Source organism: Meleagris gallopavo, chromosome 4 (genome assembly GCF_000146605.3).
Source record: "Meleagris gallopavo isolate NT-WF06-2002-E0010 breed Aviagen turkey brand Nicholas breeding stock chromosome 4, Turkey_5.1, whole genome shotgun sequence".
Lineage (NCBI taxonomy): Eukaryota > Metazoa > Chordata > Aves > Galliformes > Phasianidae > Meleagris > Meleagris gallopavo.
The window spans coordinates 19,766,035-19,785,135 of NC_015014.2; the positions used below are offsets into that span (position 1 = coordinate 19,766,035).

The window sequence follows — 19,101 nt, forward strand, 5'->3', positions numbered from 1 at the left end:
ACTGTGAGAACAACCCAGCCAAATGTGCTTAGGCTGTGGGCTGATTTATATAAACAAGAAGCTTAAAATAGCTATGATCATCGTATCAGCTTAATTATCTGAGATGTGGTTATTTAAATGTTCACGTGCATGTTCACACATGCAGATGTATCATATACAAATACATTCATATTTTACTCAGCCTTTTAAAAGATATTTACAGATACTGGAAATTAAATGGGATGGCATATAAATGCATTACAGGGCGGTAATTAGTTGCATAATCTTTGATACCACAGTGGGGCAATCTAAGAATGTCCTGAGCTCTTGAGCGGATTTGTCCTCACTGAATCTAAATTGTTTTTTTTCATTACAACAGACTTTTCTCCCAAATACATCCTGTCTATTGAGTTTCACTGAATTTTTAAAGAATGAAAAGATTAAAGTGTATTTTACTGTTAAGGTAATTTGAATCAAAATAAAGGCAAACAATACCTTAAATGAAAAGCATTTTAACTTAGAGTCTAATTAGAAGATTTACAAGGAAATTCTCAGAAAACTGAGTCTGTCCTGAGAGTGTAAGTTCTGTAAAGCTGAAGGAGTAGCAAGTACCAACACTTTCTGTTGTATATCCAAGTGCTATTCAATCTAGAATTATTGCTACAACAGCTTCACCAAAATAGTATCTTGGAACTCTGATGCTAAGATTTGTCAAAAATGGGCATTGAATATCACCCTTTTTGCTGCTGTCTGTTTTACAGTGAAAGACATCATTTGAGTTTGGCTTTTGAAATAAATTGTCTACAAAACTGTATCCATATTGTTTTTCCCTGCAGAAGCTTTGCAAATACGTACTATAACTACCAAATTCTTTTGGCCATGCAGCTATAAAAGACATCTTGTCTGCTGCCTTTTCAGTGTGGCTTACTCCTGGGAGATGCATTTGAAATCTGATCAAACTTCACTAGTTATCCATCACTTTTTTTTACCATTTTCATTGATGCTGGGGGCTTTAGTTAACCCATGGCAACACAATTATTCATCTCAGCTTCTGCTGAGCTTTTTAACTGTTTGTTGGTCTCTCATGGGCTAATAGAACCTCTAGTTGTGCTCTCAAAAATGGAATTCACTCAGAACAGGCTTGTCCAGCCTGTTCCGCAGGAACGTGATGTTTGCTCTTTATTGCGAATTGAGCGAAGTTCATTTTACTGTAGCTGGGCTTTCACTCAAAGACTAATAATGCTGAAAAGGACCTATTGATTATAGCCTTTGGTGAGCTTTTGACCCAGAGTTCTAAATTTTTATCAGACATTTATAACCTTGTATCATAACTAACACTTATACAACCTCTTCCCAGTAGGTTCTAGAATTGCATAGGCAACGAACGAGAGTCAGAGGACAAGGCAAAAAGAGCATGACTTTTTTTGAGTCACAGAAGTTGCAAACAGCAGCTGCCAATTATGGTGACAGGCAGCTGCAATCACAAAACATTTCATGGTAGTTATGTGTCAGTCTCTTCCAGCTCATTATGGATTTTAATGTTTAATTAGTTTAGCAATTAATTATTCATTAGAGATGAATGAAATTCTGAATTTCTATCCTGTGAGAAATTCCAGTAATTCAACATGGATTTGTTTGCCAAATTGAGATGAATCGTATCATTAAATTTCAGATTTCTCAAGTTGGAGAGCCATACTGGTATGTCTAAATCTATGTCTAATGGTTGAATACAGGGTAGACTCACTCTGGATATCGTGCTAATCCGTCTTGAAAGTTTAGGATTTGGTAATCCTAATGTGACTAATGGATGCCACCTTGGTGATCCAGCACCTGGTTCTCAGTAACGCTAATGGCCTTATCACTCTCTTAGTGGGTATCCCCAAACCCTGGTGCAAGAGAGGGGAGAAAGAGATAAGGGGATAGAGAGACACACTAACTGCTTGCTTGCTTATTGTGCATTTCACCTTCTTTCTGGTTATGCTAACCATATTGACAGGGATCAGGGGTACCAGTCACTCCTGCTAAGTCCCATTAAGACAGGAATTCAATTACCTGCCCATGCGTAACTCTTAGTATACTCAACTGAGAAAAAGCTGCAAATATTTCCAGGAGTTGTGGACCCAATGACACCTGCCTTAGTAAAAGCTATGTCCAATGTTAGGCTGTCATTTAACAATCAAACCCACATGCAGTGCCACATGAGTTTGATAAGACCAGCCATTAGAAACTGCAGCATTGAGATTAAGCAACCAATAAATACTTGGATTTCAACTGGCTACACGGGTCTAGGATCTTACCTATATACACAAATGTAACTTACAGTGAATTGTTGGATTAATTTCTTTGCAAGAATCTTTTCTGTTTGCATTGGGGTAGTAATGAGGAATGTTTATTTTACGCTGACTGAGTAGAAATAGGGATTTTTTTTGCATATTAACAGGTATATATTTGGGATTTTGTGTTTAGCTTAATTAAGTGATGTACCATATCAGGGCATTGTATAAAGTTAGTGACTTATTTGGAAATTATAACATCTTGATCCTGGCTATCTGGGGTTTTAAATGTTATTGCCCCTGTGCATTGCCCCTTGATCTTCAGAAGATGATCCCATGGCTGAGATATGCAGGGCTTGCAGCTCCAAATTAATCCATCCCACTCTAGCTGGCACTACTCTGGAAAGTCAGCTATTTCCAAAAAAAAACAAAAAACCAGACAGCACCACACATCCTTTCTTACCCCATTCCTAGTTCTAGACTTTGGCAGCCCTTTTCACGTTCATTAAAGTTCATTTGAATGAATAAACCTCAAAAGCATGAAGATTCAGGAAAAAATTCAGCTACCTTTGACAGTCTGCCAAGGCCCACAGTCCTTAAAACTCCTAAGGGTAATACTGCTCAGAAGTGCAAGTTCTAAGATAATGAGGAAAGGAAAAACAAGTGGGTCAGAGAGCAAACTTGCCTGAATTATCTGTTGCTTCATAGCTGCTAGCTATAAGCTACTAAGGCCAGCAAATCATCTGTATCTGGCTGAGGTATCTAGCTGGAGATACAAGTATTTCCTAACAAATAATCAGCATTGCTTTTGAATTTTCACTAAAATTCACTTTCTTCTTCAGATGCTCTCTTTTGCTACTGAGAAGACTTAGTACTTTTTGAGAGAGGGGGAGATTAAATTACCTTAAGAAACAAGACTGATGGACTTGAAGGGTGGAAAAAAAAAAAACTGAAATTCTCAGCTGTTCTCCAGGGTGATTAAACTCTACTTGCAGGAAATGCCTCCTGTTAAACCTGCAAGCTGTACTAGGATGGGTCTGTAAGCTACAAAAGGACCACTTGTACTTGTAGCACGTGTATTTATTGCTTGAGGCAATCCTGTATTGAGGGTACAACTGAATAATAGGAAGGGGTGACAGTGTAAGGATTCCTGCTTTCTCTTCTTATTCCAAAGCAATAGGAGGCACCCCTCAGGCATATGATGAATTGTTTCATTAAAGCAAAAAGATTAGTTGCTTTTAATCTAGTACAACTAATTTCAGTTATGGAAGCGATTCCTTAATTATCTGTACTTTGTAGGATATCTGCCCATGGAGCTGGTTTGGGGCTGTCTTTTCTGGATTAAAACCTTCTGGAGCCAGATGAGCTTGCGTGCAATGAAACTTGCTCAGCCTTACCTAGCAAAGCCAATGTGCCAGACTTTCAAATTAAGGCTATCTGCAGTGTTTTTTAGTGCCTTAAAGCCCTGCGTTCATAGATTTGTAGAACAGCTTGGGTTGGAAGGGTCTTCAAGGATCATTAAGTTGCAACCATGAAGTTGCAAACCCTAGATCAAGTACTATGTTAGATTGCTCATGGCCCCATCCAACCTGGCCTGAAACATCTCCAGGGACGGGGCAGAACAATGGCAAACTGTAGAGTTATCCCCTGTTTAAATCTTGCTCGGAGGAAGATAGGTTGAGGTTCACCAATTGTATGAGGAGCAGTGTCAGAACAACATTCTGAACTGAAAATCTCAATCTGCTTTAATGTTCTTGTTTCCGTTTAAATGAATATAGGGTTGATCAGAGCACAGTATGTCCGTATGGTCATGGTTTGTTCCAGAATCATAAGGATAGACACAGGAACAAACAAGGAGACAAATATTTCTACATCTATTTTCTTGTAGATATACACCCTTTTGTAGCAGGTGCATGCTTAATTTTGCAAAAGGACCAAACTGAGAAGGGCCATACTCTGCTAGATGCTGTCTGGTTTGATGTTCTATGCTGAGGATCCTAGACTCTAACATTAGGAGCTAGATAGGAGCAAAAATGGATTTAGCAGGTCAGGCAAGCAGTTTAACAGAAGATCAAGAAGCATGCTACAGATTTCCTACTTCACAACTCAATTCCTTTCCACCTGTACCATTCCACCATCCCCTTTGCTGAACCATGAAGTCAGGAGAAAGCAAAGACCTGAACCTTGTGAAAGTTTCCCATTTTAAACTGGGTTTGTCCCTTGAGAACATGTGCAGAACTGGTTCCTAGAAAACCTCCCACAAACGCTGCTGAAGAATGGGATGGCCAGGACAGTACATAAGATCAGCTTCATTTGCCCCTTTGGTTGTGCTATACCTAAAACATGCCAGCTGTACAGAATTAAATCAGCTGACTCACTTGCAGTTCACATTGAATAAGAGGAGTAACTGAACCAGTTAGGCTCCAGTGCTCCTGAATGTTCTGAAAGACCAAAGTCTGCTGATCCCCTTTTCCTGCTGGAGGAGCATTTAGATAACTGTTCAGTCTACAACATGTTTGGTAAACAAACTTGATGGATTGGGTGGCAGATTTAATTTAAGTAGAGGCATAGAGAGGCAATTATTAGTCAATTACACATCCATTAACAGGCTACTGCATTGAACTATTAATCATTTGTGAAATTAATTCTTTCTCTTCTTTTTCTTTAAAGGGCAGATACAACTTCTAAAGAGAGAAATGCTTCAGGATATACCTGTTGTCATTAGGGGTAAGTTTTGAACTCCCACGTATAGATGCATTTATCATGTTTATCCTCTAACCTTCTTGGAGAACTTTGTATCCTCTAGTCTTGTTGGAACTATGGGGTGGCCATTGGCAGTACTGTTTTCTGTTATAGTTCACATACTTTTGATACTTTTGATAAATACATTGTCAGATGGCTCACAGATGGATCTCTGTATCCTGAAGTTCCCAGAAAATGGAATAAGGTTAGTAACTTTTCTTGCTTTGCAGTCATGTTATTATCTTATTATTCCTTTTATTTCAGTTTGTTTTCTCTTCCCCACTTCCTCCACCCCAGAAATATTAACGTAATTCAGAAAGTTAAGAACAAACCAACAAAAAAAAGCTATGGGAGAAAACTTCATTTGAGGACTTTTGTCAGTAACATTTGTCTTATTTTCTTACCAGCAATAAGTCTTAATGGTAAAAAAATAATAATAATAATAATAAAATTACAAGTTCTAGATACAGTGACGGGGAGGGGACATTTAGATGACTGCCAGCAATTCCTTAAGCTCCTGCTGCTGGTGAAATCTTTTTTCAAGAGTCTTTCAGGCTTTCCTTGCCCCTTTACATATCTTGCACAGTGACTGATCTCAGTATGGAGAGTAAATATCATCAGTGTCAAGGGGAAATGGAGATGTGTCACATGTTCTTCTGTGGGTTGAATCCCAAGATTTTAGGGTTTCATATATCAAAGAGCTTTCCCTACTTTCTCAGGTGAAAGGAAACAAACATTGTTTGAATAAACTGTACTTGACAATCTGTGATGAACAGCATTCAGAGGAGTAAAGGGCATGTTTTGGCTCTGCTCTCCATTGCATGCTAAATCTTCACAAGAACAAGTCTGGAAGAGGTCATCTGAGTCCAGTCACCTGCTCACATCTGCTAGCCAAACTGAATCTGCTAGACCTAAACTTGAATCTCAATAATGCCTCATGCTACCATCACATCCCCTGAGCTACAGACCCGAACTAAGAAAAGGCGTAATGGTAAGTACGTAAACACTGTATTGTATTTCAAAGTGTTCAAATATTTCAGATATTCCCACAAAGGGAATATTGCTAGGCGTTGTATATTGATAATTATTCTTAAAGCACGGGCTGAAGTGGATGTTCATAGGAAAAATTAGAGGCATCTTATTAAATGGTAAGCTGTATGACATCCTTAAAAGGTCAAGGCCTTTCTGTTAAGCAACATGTCCCATGTTTAAAATGGGCACCTAAGTACTGCTTCTGCTTGAGCAAATGTGAACTACTGATGCTGACAACTGCTAACAGAAATTAAGGTCAGAGCTTTGAAACACGTTTGTGAAAAATCAGTGACCCCAATCCATAGTGACTCTGCTATCTCAACCAGATCCATGAGCTAAAAAAGTCAGAAATGGAAATTAACAAACTGCTGATTTGCATTCAACTTGCCAGAACCCCCAGACTCTTTTCTTCAGAGCTGTTCTCCAGCCTCTCCTTCCTCAGTCTTACATATAGCCAGGGTTGCCCTCTCTCTGGTGCAGAATCCAGCACTTGCTCTTGTTAAACTTCACACAGTTGGTGATTATGCAGCCCTCTAATTTGTGAAGATCTCTCTGCAAGGCCTCTCTACCCTCAAGGGAGCCAACAGCTCCTCTTAATTTAGTATAATGTGCAAATTTACTCAGTATGCATTCAAATCCTGCGTCCAAATCATTCATAAAACCATTGAAAAGAACTGGCCCTAAAAAGTACCTTGTCACAGTCTGTTAGACACATCCACTGAGCATAGTCCTTCACTCCTAGGTACCGCAGGTTGTCTGTGATACAAAAGTAATTGCCTCCTTGTGAGGGAAGGTGAGAGGGCATGAGATACAATTAATTATGATATATTCAATACTTGAAGAGTCTTTGAGTGCAATTGCCAAAGAAGGGCAGAGCTTTTTTATTAGTTATGGTTGTGGTGCCCTTTGGCTCGTTGACTAATTGTTTCCAGAATTTCCTATTCTCATCAAGTTGTCAGCCAGGACTTCCAGAAATGGCCTTTTAGTACAGTGAATCATAGGAAGGCTGTCAGGCGATGAGAGCTGGTACTTCCTGCACACATGGCTATTCAAAGGATCAATCCGTAGGTCACTCATAGAAAAAGCAGCAGCACTTGTTTTTTGTGGGATAAAATACTGATACTGCTCTAAGTAACATATTAGAAGATACATATGGGAGATCATTTGGACTAGGGAACTCTTGACATCAGATTTTGATATTATTCTGTCCTTGTGCTTGGTGTAGCTGATAGAAGACAATACAGTTACAATAAAACATGCCAGAAAAGATAATTAAATCAAAATGAACAGACAAGAAAGCGACAGAGTATTTGAAGACGATTAGGAGAGGAGGGATTCTGTGCATCCAAGCAGTCTGCTGTTGCCTTGCCACTGCAAGAAGTGTTGAAAGCAGTGAAAGTTCTATCCAGTTTTCTCCCTTTCCATTCATGTCCCCATTTGCACTGGGTGCTTGGCTGCCTTCACATGTCACAGGTACTTCTGAGAGGGTAGGTGAAGGAAGGTAAACTCGAACGTTAGAACTCTTCAATTCAAAACTAACAAAATCTGAGAGACATCTGGACTTTATTTTTAAAAATAATTATTTTCAAGAAAGTCCAGAATTCATGTGGACAGAAGACTCTTTTTGATGCGTTTCAGAAAAAAATCTGTTGTCTGTGTTCACCATTAACCAAACACCAAATGAGATGTGATGTTAATTTTGCCCCATGCCAGACTAGTAAGAGCTATTGTGAATCCTGTTAGTTAAAAGACCTTTTTTTTTTTTAACCTGTCTTCCTCTATAGTCAAGTGTGTAATGCATTTTGCCATGGAGATGCGGCCTATTAAACCTTATCCACAGCTCCCTTTGTGTCTCTGTAGCTCTCTCCTAATAACACCTAGTGGTTTCTAACTTTGGATAGAATGAAGTGTGTGACAGGCTGTATGAAGAATAGTTTAGAGCAATAGAGGAAAGAGGAAGAGTTGTGGTGGATGACCAGATCCATTCAGTGCCCAGTGTTCAATTGCTGTTATCCCTCTTCAACAATTCTTGAGGAGTTTTTGCAGAAAAAACGGGAAAAAAAAAAAAAGTGGCAAATCTGTCTGCAGAGGAAAAATCTGTCAAGAGGATTTTCACATTTATTTTCTGTAATTGGCTCATTGCACTGGGCCTGAACTCTGCATGAGGAGGGCAGTCTCACAGCGTAGTTGGTCATGAGGTGGGCCTGTAGCAATTCTTCTCTTCGGTATCTCTTCTCCATCCTGGTGATACTTAGTTGGTGATTAAACTTGAAATGGCATTTGGTTCTAGTGTAATTTGTTATCCTGTCATGCTGTTATCTCTAATAACTTCCAACAGTTACATACTGCACTCAGGAAGGCTAAGAGCTAGGACTCAGGGTGGTCGTTATATGCAGGATGGCCAACAGCTTCTTGTTTGAACTGAAACTTCTGTATGGATCTTAATCAGCTAAGCATCTGGTTCTGCAGGCTCTTTTTTTCTGAGGAAATTAGCTGGTAAGCTTAGATCAACCTTTTTGGTATTACATGCTGTGTCAGAACAAAGCTGGCCTCTGCTCTAGCCTTTAAGGTATGCTGGGAAGTTATCATTTTCTAGCTATGCGTGTTAGAAATGCGCAAGCAGCCCATTTCATTTAATTTGAATTGTCATTTCACGTTAGCTACATAACTACACGTCCCCAGAGTGGGTGCAGTGCCTTCATAGTTATTCAGGTAAGAAATACCTCGCAATCTTACCCACTGAGCGTTGCAGTCAATTTTGTCAGATACGTACGTTGCCTGGCAGATGCTTTGATTGCACCTTAAACAGAACACAGTCCCCCCACCCTGCCTCCCATTCCTTTGTTTCAGTCATTCATTTCTTTAAGCAATTTCATAGTTTTACTGGAACAAGAAAACTGGAGACCAGGACAGATTTCTGCTTTGACATGTAAGTGAATACTTCCCTGTTTCATACCGCACAGTAGGTTTCAAGGAAAATTCTTTCCCGAGTAGTTCCTCCATTAGCTGTTAGAGGTTGCTGCCATAATGGACTCATCCAAGATTCAAAGGAATAAAACACATCAATTTATTGAGAGCGTTCTTAACAACAACTAATACTCTACTTGGAGGTAAAATTGGCTAATTTGCTAATTACGATTAATAAGCTTTACAGGTAAGTCTTAGGCAGCGGCTACTACAAAGTGTAAAAGAATAAGTGACAGCTTCTGGCTTTGGGATCTCCTCTGATTCTATTTTCCAGGCCGTGCAAATTTCAATCAGCAGATAAAAGGAAGCAAGGAGACACCAGCTTGTATCTTGCCTTCACAGGATACATCAGTATAATCTCCCAGTTTCCTGTATCAAGCTGGAATCATTTATTCACAGGCCAAGTATTTGCTAATATACACTCCTGGGCCCTCCCATTCGAAGGCAATCAACTCTAAAGAAATGCTTTCAAATGTAAAACTGTCCACAAAGCAATACTGATTGCCTCATGTTGACATGAGACACTCCTTACCAGTCTCAAGAAAATTCCCCAAATATGTAATTGCACCCACTCTTTGGTCTACTCTGTTGCTTCCCAACACCATGAGCCTCTGAAGATGCATCAGATCAGCTAGGCTTCCCTGGCCACTGTTATGCCATGCAGGAACTGCAAATGGTCTAAAAAGTTCAGTGTTTTTATATATGACTCTGTCCCAATTACCAGTGTTCTAAATAGGGTAACATAAGACAAAAAGAACCATCACGAATGATTGTCATTCAGATAAAAGTCCAACGTAGTGTAGTATCTCTACTGATACTGAGTCTGCTTCCTCATTTCTGTACGCTCTTCCTTTGTTTCTCAGCTTCAGGACCATGATTTTTAGCCGCTTCTGCCATTTCTGTTTAACATTTCTCATACCAAGAGTGACAGCTTCATCTTGGAGATGAGGCAACATGTGGTCAGGTTACCAGTGAAATATTAATGAATCTTTAGTATTCTGAAGACCTTCAAAAGCACGCTGAACTAGGAAAACTTTTCACTACCATCAGTTTGACAGGTAAAGAAACTCAAATTTTTGAGTTTTTTAGCTATTCTACAGGCAGTTAAGAGAAATCTCTGAATTAGTTGCCCTTATCCTTAAGGCAGATTTCAACTTCCATGACATAAACGGAATATACTGTTGCAAGTCTGGAACATGTTGAAGATAACTTTATGTTACAAGAACTCAGTGAGCCAACTGAGAAAAGCGACCTCCTGAATCTGTTGCTTGAGAGTAGAGAAGGCTTTGTTGGAGGGGTGATGCTACATCATAGCCACAGTGGTTCCGACATTGTTATTTTCAAAATTCTTATTGTAATGAGAAAAAAAGGTCATCAGAATTGCTACCTTCTATTTTAAGAGAATAAACTATAAGCTACTCAGGAAGCTGGTTAGCAGCATCCCCTGAGAATCTGCTCTAGAGGATTTAGTGGGGCTATAAGAACTGGTCACTTTAAAACCCCACCTTTTAAAAGCCCAGAAGCAAGTGTTCCCGTTGTATCCCAAGTCAAGTAAGTGGGGCGGAAGACCAGCTTGTCTGAGCAGGGAACTCCTGGAATGTGGGCAGGAAAAAGAAATACGATCTCTGGAAATATGGTCAGGCTTCACAGATTACAGAGCTGTAGTTCACATCTTTAAGGAGAACACAAGGAAAATCAAAGCTCAACTTGAACTGACATTGCCCAGAGTGGAGCCGGATAACAACAGAAAGCTATTTTAAGTATGTAAACAGCAAGAGCAAGTTAGTGGATTTTACAGCAGGACCCCTCTCAATTATATGCCAAAGGTCTTGGGAGTCTGGGGAGGTCCCCACTGGCTAGAAGTCAGACAGCGTTTTCCTCATTTACAAAAAGAGCATGAGAGAAGACACCGGAATTACAGACTGATAGCCTGGGAATCATTATTAAAGCTGAGTTTCATCCTTGCTTGTGTTCAGTGTGTTCAAACAGGGATTACCCCATTAAAAGCAAGAGATACTTATGTTTCCTTCACTGCAAAAACATCTAGAGTGGTTGCTTCCTCCAGAGAGAAACCATCTACATCAGAAAATGAGTCTGCTCTTTTATTCCGTCACAGAATACATAATCAGTGCTGAAATTCATGTAACTGCTGCAGAATACATAGACACATACCTGAACAATATGATCATACTGAGACAGTATTTGAGATTTTTATCTTCCATTGGTGCTTAATTTCCTTTGATTATGACCTGTCAATTTTCCTCAAGTGATTAAATTACTCGCTCTTCTTTTTATAGATCTTTTCATACTTGTGAAACTACAAGAGCTATCTGAACTGTAAAGCAGATATCTGCTCTACATGAGCCCTGGCAGGGAGATGTTTTGCTGCCAATTTGCACTCTGCTTGGTTAGAACTTTGTATTTCTCCTTCAGCAGGTTGGGAGGTAAGCATTTTGGTTTTTAAACAAAGAATAAACAAAAAATGAATTTGTTCCAACTGCAGGAAAAAAAAAACGTACTCTTCCAGCAGAAGGCCCCCTGGGAACTGAAAAAAAGATAATGTGTGCTTTGCATTGTGTGACAGCAGGAGTGGGGCGTTTGGCTGCAAAGAGAGGAGCATATGGCAGAAGAAGCGAAGGTAGTTGCTGAATGTCCCATTCTCTGGTCCCTGTTCGAGGGCATTTACAGGAGGAAAGCAGTGATTAAGAGATGGATGAAACCTATTCAGTAGCACTTTCAAAAAGTCAGTGGCAATAGTTCATTATTTATAATGGAGAAAAGAGCCAGAATTGTTCCCCAGTGCAGCTAGAAGCCAGTATCTCATGCTAATACGGAAAGCAGAAAGGAAAGATAAGGGAAAAGAGGGAGCAGAAGGAAGTGGAAGAACGAAAAAGACAGATGTTTCTAATGTCCCCTTTTTTAGTTGTTGTTTTTTTGTTGTTGTTGTTTGTTTTTGTTTTGTTTTTCCTCCATGAGATGTGTGATACAATAAATCTCATTCCAAGGGAGCGCTCCCAACTGCTGAGCAGGGAGATAGAAACTGCAGCTCCAGGAAGTAAGCTCTGCTAACCCATTTCCCAGAGCAGAGGTCCTGGCAGGACATGACTCAAACCTAGCAACTAAGAATTAGCCAGTGTTAATTAATATAAAATCTGAAAGGGGTCTTTGAATGAGGGAATTTGTCAATATGAGGCAGGGCCAGATCTCAGCTGCAAGTCACATACTGAGTTGAAAGCAAGCAAACTGCCTTGCTGAAATGTGAGCCTGGAGGAAGGTGCGGAGGAGGTGTTTGGCGAGCTGCTGAGCAACAGTTGCCTAAATTATTTGTATTTATTTTACTTGTTTATTTCTGTCATCTTTATTTTTATTCCCCTGCTTGAAATAATCCAGAGTCTGGTAAAATACCCTAGGGCCCATTTAACAACTGTAATGCCATTTGTAAGATAGGTCGGCTCTTTTTCCTTTTTTATTATTTTTAACAGTTTCTTATCATTCTTGGCTCTAGAAATAAGTCATGCTGATTTTAGGCTGAGTCAGGGAATTACTTAATCGCCTCTCTTCAACAAAATGGTGCTTAGGGAACCTTACATCCCTTACTGTTGCTGCTTTTCCAGAAGGATTGCCTTCACTGCTTATCTGTCTGCTCTGCATGGAAATGAGGGGAGATGATTTGCAGTGTCAAGGCTGTTATAAAAATAAGATTGGATTTGTCTGCATAGCATTTCATTGGAAACTGTATATAAGCTACTGCAAATTCTAATGAGGGGGCTCTCTCCCTCTCATTTTCCAAATGGAGGAGAGTTCTTACAGTCATGACTAATCTCAAATATTGTACATCTGGCCCTGTTTTTACCTCCAAGTCACTGTTGTGACACTATCTAACCAGCTATGCCCATGAAAAACATACTTGGACAATTAAGACATTTTATAATACAGAATGTAACCTTTAATTAAGTATTAATATTTGTCCCTTATTATTTCCACTTATTTTCCACCTCTCTCCCTGTTCTATTTCTTGCTCACAGAAAGCGGAGTCACTAGTGGATCTAACACGGATATTTGCAGGCTTCAGGTTCAATGAGAAATCAAACTTGTGTGGATTTTTTTATTCATAGCCTAACACATTTGAAGTATTCATGTTCGTATTTACAGTTTTAGACTTGTTGCTCACTTTTGTAAGTTAAGATTTGTCAACTTACCACACCTTGTGGGTTGGAATACTTAGTAAATTTTGTGACTTGTACCAGCTTAACTAAAATTTGAGTAATTACCTCCCTTGAGTTTCTCTAAAGCACATTTAGAACTTGGGGGACTAAACACGCATCTCGAAATGCTATCATGAGATTCCTAACTAAGATTTGTAAGTTAGTATTAATGCTTTCTGTTTGGAAAATCTGTACTAATGAAGACATGTCGGTATATGGTATATATACATATAAAATGAGATTTTAACTTCGGTGTCCGAATGGTATACAAGCTTTTAAGTCTGAAAATTTCAATCTTTGTTAAATGAAGATGAGGGAAGGTCACCCCTCCAGTCGCACCAGCCCATCATCCCCCTCACAGATATTTGTGCCCATGGATTGGGGTTTCTGCCCAAGGTGATAAACACAGTTGTCGCTTTCCCTTTGCACCAGTAGTAAAGTTGAACGTGTGTCCTAGACGCACATACAAGGCACTGACATGGCTGGTCTTGCAGCCACAATGCTGTTATCAGCATCACCTGTCACATCCCACTGTGTGATTCTGCACAGGGTTGTTGGAAAAGATTCTTGCAGTGTCATCATATGACATTCCAGAATGCAGTTCTGCCTCCAGGTTTGTGAAGTCTGAATGGTTTGAATACCGTTTTCCTTCACACCATTACATTATTATTCATTGCTCTATACCTATGAGTGGGCTGCCACATAGAAAAAGGGCTACTTACCATCAAAGGCAGACTTGATGTAATGATGAGTCTTAAAGGAGAGATTTAATTTTCTCTGCCTCAGTGGCTTTTTGGTCTTTCTTGCACTATCATTATCTTACAGAAATTTCTTTCTAATTAAAGACAGCAAACTTTTTTTTTTTGTATTTCATATAGCTTTTGCCTTGGGAAACATGAGCTGAAGAAAGCTTTATCCTTTATTAGAGGGAACTTCAAAACACAGAAAATCACAGTTGCTATCTTAATTACTAGTACAACTTGCATTTGAATAGTCATCTTATGCAGATACAAGACATGATTATTTTCTCACAATGCCTCATCTCGGTGTAGTAATGCACAGCGGGCTGTTTTGCATCTGAGTGTAGCATTTGGGAGTTTTTATTTTTTTTCCTTTTTTCTTCTAAAATAGCTGAGCTTTTTCTTTGAAAATAGTTTCCATTTCAAGGAGTGTGGACAAGGGAAATGTCCAGATGCAATGAGAAACTGGATCTGGGAGAGGAATTGCTGTGCAAGCTCACTTGTCTTAGAGTAATTCAAATTACTGCACAAAAGATGCTTTCACTTTTGGAGAGAGAAGGTGGATCACCAATTCTGAGAACGCTTATTACAAATTAATGTTCCCCAACAGCAGGGGAGAAGTCGGGGTGGGGAGGGAGGAGTGAGGTTTTGAAACAGCCAAAGCCTCCTGTGGGCACGTCAGGGACTAGAATCACATTGTCCATTCTCTTCATCTTACCATTTCTATATGTGGGTTGATTAAAGTTTGTTTTACAGAACAACCCCATCCCAGCAACAGCACCAGCCAGTGGAAAGGAAACTTTGCAGTGGAAAAATCAGAAGGGAAGCATGGAACAGCTGGGTACAGACAGGGAGTGGAAAGACAGTTTTGCCTCTTCTGTGGTTGTTGGCAACTGAGATGTACCCCATGGCTGGGCAGTAAGGTAGGCACATCCTTTGGGATATGTGGCACTGTTCAACAAGTTGCTTTGAAGAATTATGAAGCAGAGTTGATAGAATTTAGAAGCTCATGTCTCAGTGAGAACTGACAATAGTGTCTTGTCCTGAATCTTTTAGAAAACTCTCTCCTTGGTTTTATTAAAGTAGAATTAATCTCTTTGCAGGGGATTGTTGCCAATTCCGTAGGCACATATCATCTACCTTCGGGGTTCTAAGGAGGAATTGTTCAACATTCACTGAATCATGAGGCAACCTATAGCATCTCTGTGTATAATCAATGAATATGTGGATGTTATAATTAAGAAATATACAAGAAAGTTAGGCTAAACAGGTTATCTACTAACACTAAAGAAGAATGGATGGAAAGCTTACCCTTGTCCTGGGCTTACTAAGAAGACTACAAGAGGAGTGATCTCTAAAAGAGATCCTTCCCTACTTGTAGTCAGCTCTTAAATGGGAGAGGTGGAGCCAGGCTCCACCCCTTCGGGTAGCACAGGTGAATTGCCTTCATCTGTGCTCCCAGGGCTGATTCATTACTTGCCTCAGGTGGCCAATCAGCGATTCAGGCTGTGATTCAGCAGTTCCCATACACTCTGTGTACTTTCCTATCTGATGCTCGTTGCTAATAGATGATGTCATAGCAAGTACATTGTTGCATTATGAGCTCCCAAACCAGTCCATGCAGCTCTGCTCTGTGAGGATGCTGTCTGATTTGGGTGACAAATACTGTGAGAGAAACCCAGTATGCTGCTTAAAGGATTTACAATCCTAGGAATTTGATGCATTGGTATTCTGATGCTTATTTTAAAGCAAGTCAGATTTAGAGAATATTCATTACTTCTAATCCATTTTCTCTCTTTTTTTTTTTTTGTACTAAAAAAAAGTATGAAAGAACTGGAAAAGGTTCAGAGAAAAGCAACAAATTGGTACAGGGTAGCTTTTGTCTGTGCTTTTGTCACATGAGCACAGTTGTTCAGTCAGGAAACAACTGAGGGAGAAAAACAAATGTGGTCTCTAAAATTATAGGTGGTCCAGACAGAGACCTACTGAACACATTCTCTTCCAGAATGCTGGACAAAGCAAGTAGGAAAAAGACATCAAATTGCCGGAAATATGGCTCCCAAATATTAGCTGGCTAAGCTGTGGAATTCTTCTGAAAGATGACCTAAACACTAAAAGTTGATGTGGGCTCAAGATGCTGGAAATTCAGTTAGTTCTTGAAAAAGCAATTCGCTGATAATTGCTTACTAATACATGGAAAACCACTTCTGAGTTAGACATCAGTAAGTTATTTCCCTACTACTGTAAGGTAGAGTGTTGTTTTCTGCCTGCATAAGCAGTGTATTTTTTATTTGCTCTTTACATACAAGAGAGCGTACACTCGAGAGAAGACGTATAAAGGCATTATATGGTTTTAATATGTAGAGACATATTATCCTCTGAAATCATACAGTTTTGTTCTACAGATACAATATGATGTAAAAAGAGTTATGTAGCTTTTTTAAACATAGACTTTATACTGTTGCACCCATGAAAAGAGGGTGGTTGACTCGTCACCGGCAGGTGTTGGCTACCTCCTGCTACCAGAGTTTTATAATCCTTGCTATCCATCTGCACTAGAAGAGAACATTATATCCTGGAATCTCCTCTTTCTTTCTGCCATTGCCAAATTTTCAAACCTGCAAATCTGCAGCTAGCAAAACAACACCATTGCCATGTATCAACAGCAGATACTGCTAAGATGATGTACATTCTTTTACGCTGCCTCTGGCAAGCAGCATGTGCAGTCTATGAAATGGCTAAAGATTTTTCAATATTGAAAGTGATATTTCAGTCTTTTTTACCCTTCTAAATTAGTCTGAAAATTCTATGTATTCAATCATTCTATAAAAGGAAAGTTCCAAATAATCAGAATCACAAATGATAAAAGAAAAGAAAAATCAATATATCTTGTTTTCTTGTAGAATTTTTGTGTCACAGGATTTGAAAAATACAATCCAGATCAGTATTTTTTCACACTAAAAAGTGAGGCCTTCTCCTAGAATACGTGTAAATGTAACCATATTTCTAAAGGTAGAAAAATCTATCAATTTGGAAAAAACTCCACTGAAACTGAGTCAACATTTGTTTTATAATTCTGTCTTATAATTCTTTTTATTATTCATGACCTCAAAAGAGTGTGTATGACATTTAGCAGGTACACCTTTACTGATAAGTGTTTGCATTATTAGACTCTTTCACAGATTTTTTTGCACACTTTGATTGAGACCTTGGAAACATCCCTATACACTGAAGCAATTTGGAAGTGTTTTCATCTCAGTACTAAGCATCTGTGGAAGTGCCAGTTAATTGCTCTGGGTTTTAGTTTGATGGCCTTTCCGCATATTCCTCAGAAATGAAATGGGCAATGTCAGATCTTTAGCCATAATGAGTTTCTAGAGGGTGTTCTTCGCTTCCTACTTTTTCTTTGCTGTTATGCTCCCTTTCTCTTGATTTTTAAAGATTTCTGTGGGCTGAACTTTTAAGTCAGACTACCTGCTTATTTTCTCAGTCCCCTGCTTTTTGTTTTATGTTGTTTTTGCTGTTGTTTATTTTCTGGCATGCTTTGTTCTATTTCAGGCTTAACTGCAGCTCTTTTTTAGTTTTTAGACAAATTTTTGTGAGCGCTGAAGTACATTTTCTTCTAGTTTCTACTGTAAGAATTTCTCTACATTCTTTAACTGTCACTGAACAGCAGCTGTTTGTTTTACTTGCTTCAGTTGAAAAATTCTTTTCTAAATATTGATTTTACATTATCTTCAGGAATGACCATCCTACTGACGTGCAGAGTCAAACTCTGTAACCCGAATAAGATTACAAAGCAGATATGGTTTAATCAGTGCTGCGCAGACACTGGGTGCAAGGGGGATCGTTCCTCCTAACTTGCACACCGTCTGGAAAGATCATGCAACAGATATAGGCCATACTAATACATCATCAATAGTTTTCCCGGAATTTGGATACATATTCATTACATCCCTGAGAGTTTATTAGCATGCAGACCCTCCCCTCTTGCACGTGCGTAGTGGGTCTTGGGATGAAGTCTTCCTTGTGAAGGCTTCTGACCTTTCTCTCTGTAAACTTCTGACCTTTTGGAGGTGGCATCCCCCCCAAACTGGTTTCTTCTTGCCCAGTGGACATCTAATCACCTCCCTGCCAAATGTCCTTGGGCTGTTCTCAAACCCTGATCTTTGTGGCCTTCATCCCCCTACTATCCCAGACCCAGTGTCTGCCATCCCTTATTTTTCTAACAAGCTCTACCTTCTTTCTTCTGTAAGCTATCTATCTCTAACTATTCCCCTTCACCCCCCTTATTCTCAGTCACTGTGAAGCCCTTCTCGCCTTTTACTTAAGGGGCTCTTCTCACCTTTCACTACAGAATTAGATTCAGTTGTTCTCTTGAAAAAGCAGAGCTTGAAAGTTTTGGGTAGCCTCTGTAGTTAAACTGAATAGATTTATGATAATTTGGACTGATTCAAAGTTGCTCGTGATATCAGTCATGTTTTGACCCCAGTCCAGTATTCAGCAAAAACAGTCTAGTGCCTGTGCTGCAATCTTCTCTCTTACTTGTGTGCAAATAGAGATTTTAGGCATCTTTGCTGCAGCCTGTGGTGTCACTTTTTTAACTGCAACTTGGCCACACCTATGTGGTCAGGTATTATGATTCTTATAGGTTCCAGAAGCACCTGTGTGATACAGTAGCTCTGTTAGGTTCTGTGACCATCCCTCTGGTGTGAAGGTAGCTTACTTCTGCCTGTTGTCTCCACTCCAGAAAGAAACAGTGCTCAGCATTTAATTAAGGGAGGTTATAATTATGGAGCACTTAGTTTTATGCACATTTATATGTTTTTTAGAGTTGGCTTCATATAACGTCAAATATTTGTCTTGAAGAGGATGAATTCAACAAATTCTGCGATGACTGAAGTATCTTATTCAGCTCTGAGTGATGAGAGAAGACTTATAGGAAATTCAGAATTCATCGTTACTCTGAAATGCCATGCAAAAATGATTTCCAACTCTTCTAGAAATAAGGCTCGGAAAGCAGAGGACATACAAATGAGTTGTGATTCCTGACATAATTGTAACAGTGATAAGACAAGAGGTAATGGCCTCAAGTTGCACCAAGGGAGGTTCTGGTTGGATGTTAGGAAAAATTTCTTCTCAGAAAGAGTAGTGAGGTATTGG

General features: G+C 39.4%; 1 long non-coding RNA gene across 3 annotated transcripts; it reads left to right on the plus strand.

Moving 5' to 3' along the window:
• Nucleotides 1-4,844: 4,844 nt before the first annotated feature.
• On the plus strand, nucleotides 4,845-15,203 carry LOC104910605. Of its 3 annotated transcripts, XR_793231.2 has the most exons (5): nucleotides 4,845-4,979; nucleotides 5,109-5,199; nucleotides 5,714-5,985; nucleotides 11,291-11,437; nucleotides 14,695-15,203. It is a non-coding gene; the product is annotated as an uncharacterized LOC104910605 (long non-coding RNA). The 3 variants fall into 3 exon arrangements; XR_793232.2 differs by lacking the exon at nucleotides 5,109-5,199 and having other exon boundaries at nucleotides 4,850-4,979; XR_793229.2 differs by lacking the exon at nucleotides 4,845-4,979 and having other exon boundaries at nucleotides 4,986-5,199.
• Nucleotides 15,204-19,101: the final 3,898 nt, after the last annotated feature.